We start from the raw sequence: 9282 nt of genomic DNA, 5'->3' as shown, positions 1-9282 counted from the left end.
TCAAGGGAAGTAACTAGTATAGCTTTTTGCGGGTACAGAACACGAGTGTTTTAATCCTACTTGCCTATCCTCACCTCCTGTGAATTCACTTAATGAAACCACTAATTAATTTCCTATATGTACGTTGACACGATTATTTCAGCAGACAACAAAAACTAGGAAGAAGTTAAAGAAAGAAATGTATTTATTTTGAGACGCTCTGTGTTTCTTTCAGTTAATTTTAAATATAACAAAGAATTTGGTAAAATAACTTAGTTATCATTCAGCTAGTGTTAGGAACCTAAATTGTGACTAAGATTTGGTGGAAGATTTTAATTCAAAACTTATGAAAACCAGACATTTATACTACAGAGCCAGAGGCGGTTTCAGCCGGGTTGATATTGAAAGGGTTAAAGGGAACTGCTGTATAACACTTTGAACACACCCAACTAAACACTGCTTGTCACAGCTGACTAGTTTGTGGAATGCAGTCAGGGCGTTTGGGAGTTTGCTATGTAATAAGGTTTTGTATTAAACTAGGAAAAAAAAACACTACAGAAACTTCTGGACTACTTCAGACTGTATAGATTAATTTTTACACTGGCAGGAGAGGTTCAAGAGTGGTAGAGAGGATGTGAGAAACAATGAGAGGTCATGAGGGAGGACATCAGAACATCAGAGTTAGTTGAGAAAATTCACAATTTTCCGGATGAAGACTGTGATGTGTCTGTAAAGACAACAGGCAAAAAGTTTGGAGTTGGCATGTGGCAACTACATGCAGAATTATTCATGAAGATTTCAGTATGTGAAAAATTTGTGCAAAAGTTTGTTCCTAGAGTACTCAGTGATGAGTGTCCTGGTAGCCAGCTGCTTGATAGAGATGAGTATCAAAATTATTCCTCATCCTCCCTACTTTCCAGACCTTGCTCTCTGTGACTTTTTGGTTGTTCTCCAAGCTGAAGAACTTCTGGGACAGTCTTTTCGAAGATGAGGGAAGCTGTGACAAAGGTCCTGGACATTTTAACTTTGGATGACTTCTATGGTGCCTTCATGAAGTCACCGGAGTACTACAACAGGTGCTTTAAAATCAAAAGATCCTACATTGAAGGAGATTAGAGCTTTGTACTTCTCTGAAATTAATAAATGTCTGTCCTGGAGAAGTCTGAAGTCTTCTAGAATGAACCTTGTATGTGCTTGTGTTTTGTTTTCTTGAAATTATACAAATAATGTGAGTGGTTGGTGTTAGGAAGGACATCCAGCCATAAAAACCATGCCAAAGCAGAAAGCAAAGCATGGTGTAGTCTTCTGCCTCGCCAGCTCCTGTCAAATTGTCCAACCCATGCCAGCATGGAAAGCAGACATTAAATGATGATGATGATGAATAAAAAAACACAGAAAATGAAAATAAAAACAAAATTCAAAAGGAAATATAAACACTGACAGAAATATGGTTATATGCGATAGCGGAATTTATTCATGGCAATGTTTACAAGAGTCAACTATTATGGATAAATGGTTATCATCTCACTGCTTTTTGTTTGTTTTTTTTTTTTCTGTGATTCAAAAACAGCAAATCAAATATGGATCAATGTTGTAGTCTCCAGCATACACTGTACTTTACTAACGTGGCAGAGGCGGTAGTGAGCTGACAGGTAAGACAAACGATATAGTGAAGAAGAAAGACCGAACATAGCCAGCCATGGCTGAAACGACAGTACTTGCTGGAGAAAGATAAAAACAAAATAAACAAAAAAGTTAGGTGTGTATGTGTAAGTATGTGTGTATTTTCTTATGTATTTGTATGCGTATACATGTACATGCATATGTTTCTGTGTATGCATATATACATTTACATATATATACCCACACACATATAAATATACACACGCATTTATACATATTTATATACACACTCATGCACATATATATATATATATATGTGTGTGTGTGTGTGTGTACGTATTTATACATATACATATACACACACATATGTATATATATTTTGATGTGCATATAGGTAAATATAGTGAGAATTTTCTTTCAAAAATTATATAAATATATATGTACACATATGTTTATGTACTTATACATACTTATAACGCACATGTATATGTGTGTGTTTATATATATATATATATATATATATATTTATTATGTATGTACACGGATATATATATATATATATATATATATATATATATATATATATATATACACATATATATATATATATTATATATGTACACATATGCATTTACATTGAGAGATAACTGCAATTTGTGGGAATACATATCTGTAAAAGGGTGTGTTTGGTGTGTGTGTGTGTGTGTGTGTGTACATCGAGGATAGAAAGTGTCTACATAAAATAACAGTTACCACTTGATGCATTCAGAAAAGTGAGGGTGAGGGAAGAAGTAAAACAGATATTTTAGAAGTATTATTAACTGGTGGCTGAGAAAGTGGATTTAAAAGCAGTTAATATTCCCCAACTGTTTTTGCATACCAATGACAGAAATAAATGCATTAGTAGAGCAGATATTCTACTCTAACTAAATGTTATGAAACTCAAATGCATTGTCTAACTTTATTCGTTTTTATTATATTGTATTTTATTTTATTTTAAATTCAAACAAATTTATGCTAAAATTTTGTTGTATCTTGTAAGCTTGTTTAATTCATAACAATTGTATTTGAAGAGCATATTGCACCAATGTCTACACACACACACACACACATATATATATTTGTGTGTGCATGTATGTACATATATGTATATATATACACAAACTTTTCAGTCACATGTATGTATATACATAACCTACACACACACACACACACACACACAGACTCCTTATATTTTACTTCAAAGTCTAAAGCATTATCAACAGCACAATTCTGATAAACATTACAAGTGTGACATTCCTATTTGCTTTAAATATATATATTTTTCTAATTCAAAACATGCATGTTCTTTAGTTTAGTCATGCAGCAGATTTGTTTGTTTTTTATATATTTACTAACAGTAATACACATACATATATGTAGACACACACATATATATACATGCATACACACACACACATATATATATATATATATATATATATATATATATAATTTATTAATGAGGGTAGAAATTGATATTAATCAATTAAAACCAGTGGTCTAGCATATTAAAAAAATCCGAGGATTAAAATTATATTACATACAATTTTTGTATATATATATATATATATATATATATATATATATATATTGTCTTATATCCCCATTCACATCTAGGATGCATTACAGGGATATAAATTGACCCCAATACTTGATGTGTACTTTATCTTATCAACCCTGGAAGAATAAAATGTAAAGTTAGTCTTGGCAGGATTTGAACTCAAAATGTAAGGAGCCATAATTAAACACTGCTTAGTATTTTGTTCTAATGATTCTGCCAATTTGCCTTCAGGAATGTGTGTGTGTGTGTGTATGCATGTATGTAGTGTATGTATGTATGTATGTATGTATGTATGTATGTATGTATGTATGTATGTATGTATGTATGTATGTATGTATGGGGGTCTTAAAAGACATGTTAGGATCCACAATGAGCAGAACTTACTTGCAGGTATTGGTAGTGCAAATCAGAGGTGCAATCTGTGTGGGTGTTTTTTCAAAACACTGTCTGGTTTAAAAAGCCACATCAGACGCCATGAAAGGGCTAAGGTGTAGGTGCAGGAGGTGGTCAAACTCTGTTTAAGGAGTAGACAACCACCATGTATGTGTAGATATGCATACCTATGTCTCCAGGAAAAGAATATAATGAAGGAGAAACAACTTTTTTTTGCTGCTAAGGACTTTCAAATAATAATCCAGTATATGTTTGGGTATGTTTCTATGTGTATGCATGTGTATTTGTGGGTGTTTAGGAGAGAGAGAGAGAGAGAATACTGAGACTTGGAAGTACATTGAGACAATAACATCAGAAATAGTGCATTGTTTAGTTCTTGTGCTTGTTTTAACCATTACAGCTAACATCATGATAGAGTGCCACCTTTTTGTATGTGTGTGATTTTCTGGGAATAATGACAACCTGAGCAGAAGAACAATAAATACTACTGGTTCCAGAATAATGTCGGACCACAGAGAAATGTAGAGCAGAAAATGTAGATTGATCTATATAGATAAAAAAAAAAAGTATCGAGTGAAGGGTGTTTCGTGGGGCAGGAAGAAGAAAAGAACAATCTCAACATTAAATACAATGTTACAATTGCCATTTCAAACTACAATGGTTCATAAATTATAATTACCATTCTTAGAAAAAAACATGGTGAATGCTAGTTTAAAATAAAAGAAAAACTAAAATGGCTTTCTTACAAATGTTTTCCCAATCTATGTAAAAAGGAAGAAATCCTGAAATTTATATGCTTTTTCTATTATTATTTAATAATATTCCAAAGGAAAAGAAAAAGAAACCCACAGGGGTGAGGGAAAGATGAAAGGCGAAGTTGACCTTGGCAGAATTTGAACTCAGAAAGTAAGGACAAACGAAAAGCCAGTAAGCATTTTGCCTGGCATGCTAGCAATTCTTCCAACTCACTGCCTTAATAATAATAATAATAATAATAATAATAATAATAATAATAATAATAATAATAATAATAATAATAATAATAACAACAACAACAACAACAACAACAATAAAGGCAATGACTTCTGATATAGGCACAAGGCCACAAATTTGGAGGGAAATGGGGTTGGGCAATACCGTCAACCCCAGTACTTCACTGCTACATTATTTTATTGACTCGCACAATACAATGAAATGCTAAGCTGACCTTGGCAAGATTTGGATTCAGAACATAAAAAGCCAGAACAAATAGGGAAAAGTATTCTTTTTCTGGCACTCAAGTAATTCTGCCAGTCCATCACAATAACAACAACAACAACAGCAACAATAATAATAATGCTTTCAGATTTTGGTGCTGGGTCAGCAGTTTTTGAGGGGAGGGGGAAGTTGATTACATCAACCATAGTACTTGACTGGTCCTTATTTATCGACCGTGAAAGGATGAAAGGTAAAGCTGACCTCCATGGAATTTGAACTCAGAATATAAAGATGGATGAAATACTGCTAAGCATTTTGTCTAGTGTGCTAATGATTCTGCAAGCTTGAATAATAATAATAATAATAATAATAATAATAATAATAATAATGATAATAATAATAATAATAATAATAATGATAATAATAATGATTTCAAATTTTTGCCACAAGGGCAGCTTGGGGGAGCGGATTAAGTTGATTACATCGACCCCAATACATAACTGGTACTTATTTAATTGAGCCCAGAAGAATGAATGGCAAAGTGGACCTCAGCAGAATCTGAACTCAGAATGTAGCGGCAGACGAAATACTGCTAAGCATCTTGCCCAGCACCCCAGACCCCACAAAAGACACATATTGCCTACAGCAGACCCAGATCTCCCCTACTGCCCCCCCACTATGCTATATCTACTCAGTTGTTATTTCAGTTGCCAAATAGTTTAATTAGTTAATGAATATTGCCATCCAGAGAAAATTATAATAAACAAGGAAAAGGATTAAATATGTACTTTTATTTTGATAAACAGAACGTCTATGAAATATCTAGAGAAGAATTTGGTAAAGCTAATTTCACAGTTATAAAAATATCAAGATATGCAGGGAAATGAAGTACTGATTTCTATATAAGAACTGTTGTCTTTGGGTGTAAGACTTATCGGAATGCATCACAGATTTAACATGATGTTCTTATTATATCCATTATTACATTCATACACCAACAAACATATCAAAAGGCAGTGAAACATCATCTTTTAGTTACATTAAAGAAATTTATTTTGAATATTAGCTAGCCATAATGCTTTTGATATAATAACTACATTGTAAGATGAGTACCATTCACGTAGAAAGAAAAAAAACAAAAGAAACAGAAATACAAGACTTTAGAGAAAAAAATTGGTAAAATACGATGATAGAAGACATCTGAGAAGCATTTTGGAATGGTTATTTTTGAAAAGACATTTTCAAGAAAGTTGTGTGGAAGAATTTCAACATTTAGGATTCTATTTATAACCAAATGATCTTGATTTAGAAACAAAAAAGTCTTTAGAAATGTATCTACTGAAATCCCAGGAACCAAACCCACCATAAAAGAAAAAAATGAAAGACGTATTTGATTTGGAAACAAATTTACTCCCCCACCCCACACATCACCTCTTTTTCTATGTATGTGGAAAAGTTTCTCTCTTTTCTTTTTCTTTCTCAATCATTTTATGTTAGAAAATGTCTGTTACTTCACTGGTCCCAATTTTGAAATGGTAAGTGTTGAATGTTAATAGAACAAAGAGAATTTAGCATATAGATAAACAACATAGAAAATACAGAATGGTAGATATGGAGAGAAATATTCCAGATACTTTCAAGACAATATTGATAAAAAATCAACACATATAGGTGAGGGTGAAAACAATCATTGTCTTTTTTTTTTAGTTTTTTTTTTTGTATATATTATTGGCAAGGGCCTGATTTAGCTAAATCTTTATATTTATTAACTGTAAGAAGGGACAGTTGTTATCACTTAAACTTTATCATTCATCACATGTACAAGCTATTGAGGAACGGAGTAAGATATAAAGAATATTTTACGGTAAAAAAAAATAATAATAATAAAATAATAAGATTAACAGAATTAAAAATAAAGCAACAAGATTTTTAAAAATATTTTTTTTTAAATATTAGATCACAACTTGATATTTCTATTTTGCAACATAAATATCTCAATTAACAAGGAAAAAACTCAACTCATTTTTTTTTATTTTATAGAAAAATAAAAATAAATTGTATTTAAAAAAATTTTTTTTTTTTGTTAGATAGAAAGCTCGTAAAAGTTTCAAAATTGCATTTAATGAAGTTGATAAACTGCATTTTTGTTACCTCTTTGAAAATTTAGCATTGGTATCTTGAAGTGATGCTCATACAATCACATAATAAATGTAGTTTTGTACAACATAAATTGTTTTCTGATATCACTTACAAAAAAAAAAAAAAAAACTCCATTTCTTTCATTTTTAAATATTAAATTTATTATGAAAAATTGGAAACATTTTTTATGTCCTGCAATACAAATCTATTTACTGATACACTAGACATCTTGGCAAATATAGAACATGACATTAATATTCTGGGAATTTAAGCATAAGTTAACATATGAACTAATAAAGCAACAAATATATATTTTTCATTAATTTGTGAAGATTCTATTTCTTTTGAAACATAGATCAATATCTTAAATGCAGATGGTTTGATTTATCATCTAAACTTCAATCTAAATGAAGACCAGAATACATGCTCTTCCAACTACCACAGTCAGTCTGCTTAGAGCAAAACAATGAACTATTTCCAAAATGTAAAAGTTCTTAGATTACTTTCAAGATACTACTTGAAGTATGGCGCTTGAAGACTTCTTAAAAATCATTTATTTAAAAGTTATTATTATAGCTCTTTCCTACTTAGCAAATCAACCAGTTAAGACTAGGTTACTAGATCAGATTGAATCAATTTTATCCACTTTAGGGATCCACTATAATTTTTAGCTACACCTCAATGACATTTACATTAGGTAGCAAGCTTTCTTTTAGTAAAATACTGATTCAAATACAGACTGAATGTCAAAGAATGCTTTGTTTCGGGAAAATATGCAGTAAAATCATTCACAAATTTACAAATACACTTACAAAATACTGCCAAAACACAGTGCAGACATACATGCACATATATGACCAAATACACGCGATAATATAATTGACTACATATGGCAGCAACATATAACTATGTATGACAGTAACATATGACTAATTGTTTGACTAACCACATATGATTGACTAACTATGACAGGTTATATATAACTGACTGTACATAACAATAACATATACTAACATAAAACATTACATATGACTTACGTATGAGAATGATATGACATTAACATTACAGTAAGCTATGATTGACTACACAGAGTAAAATATGACTGACTAATTATGACTAACACAGCAAAAGAAACTTTTCTTTCACCTTGCTGAATATTATTTCTTCAAGGTTAATGTAGTTCACTACATTGTTAAGAATAAAATGTTAAACTTCAAATATATACTTTTTAATTTATAAGGAAAAATAAACAACAAAACTAAAAGGAGGAAGAAAAAAAGACAAAAACAAAAAAACCCATAAAGTCATTTGATAAGTAAAACAATAATTTAAGTATTAAACGTTCTTCATTGAGCCATGGTTTCACTTTACAAGTGTTGGGAAACTTTCATTGCCCAAAGGCATAATTTCACCCACAATCAATTTGAAACTGCTCCTGATGTAGTCTTTAAACCGATGGTTCTTAACCTAGGCAGTAGTAATATCCCTTAGGAGCATTGAGAACTTAGAAGGGGGTGGGGACGGGGGCAACCTGAGGGCACTGGTTATTTAAAGGGACCGTGATTTTTTCCCCTCAGAAATAGAATTTTTAAATTGAGTAACAATACTCATATTTCAAACATTTTCAAAAAAAAAAAAATCTTTGTTGGGATTAGAACATTAATGGGACATGATGTTATCAGAAAACAGAAACATGACTGGTGATAATTCTGTATAGTTTAAATAATTTGTTGCGAATTCTCTTTCCATTTTCTTTTTTGTTTTGGTAAAACATAGCATTTAAAAATGCTATTTAGTGAAAGTAGACACTGAGCTTTTAAGCATTGAGAGTACAAGTGCTCCAAACACTTGTAAAAAAACTGAAAAGAAATAAACAGTTTAAACATTAAGACTAAAACAATGATTTAATGTAAGTTGCTTACCTATGGATATGTAAAACTTAAAGTTCTTCACAATTTGGCTCTGGTACTAAAAAAAATTCCCTACACCTGCTTCCCAAATATAATTGCATAATGTAACTTTCTGCATCCCTCCGAAATATTTGGTTTGACTCTTTTTCTTACATTTAATGATAATTATTTTTTCTCCCCCACGCTTCATGAAATAACCATTAACAGAATGAAAGAGCTCAATAAAGGCTTAGTTTTTCTCATATATATATATATATATATATATATATATATACAGGGAAATGTCTGTAGTAAATAAAAATAAATGACAGTGAGCTGATTTGTTGTGAGGAGTGAAATGAAATATATATATATATATATATATATATATATATATTGTACGTATGTACAATTATGCAACTTACATTTGATTCCTTTGGGATTCTTCTGGATATATAT

The sequence above is a fragment of the Octopus bimaculoides genome, chromosome 19 (assembly GCF_001194135.2).
Source record: "Octopus bimaculoides isolate UCB-OBI-ISO-001 chromosome 19, ASM119413v2, whole genome shotgun sequence".
In the NCBI taxonomy this organism is placed as follows: Eukaryota; Metazoa; Mollusca; class Cephalopoda; order Octopoda; family Octopodidae; genus Octopus; species Octopus bimaculoides.
This window is presented reverse-complemented; position numbering follows the sequence as displayed.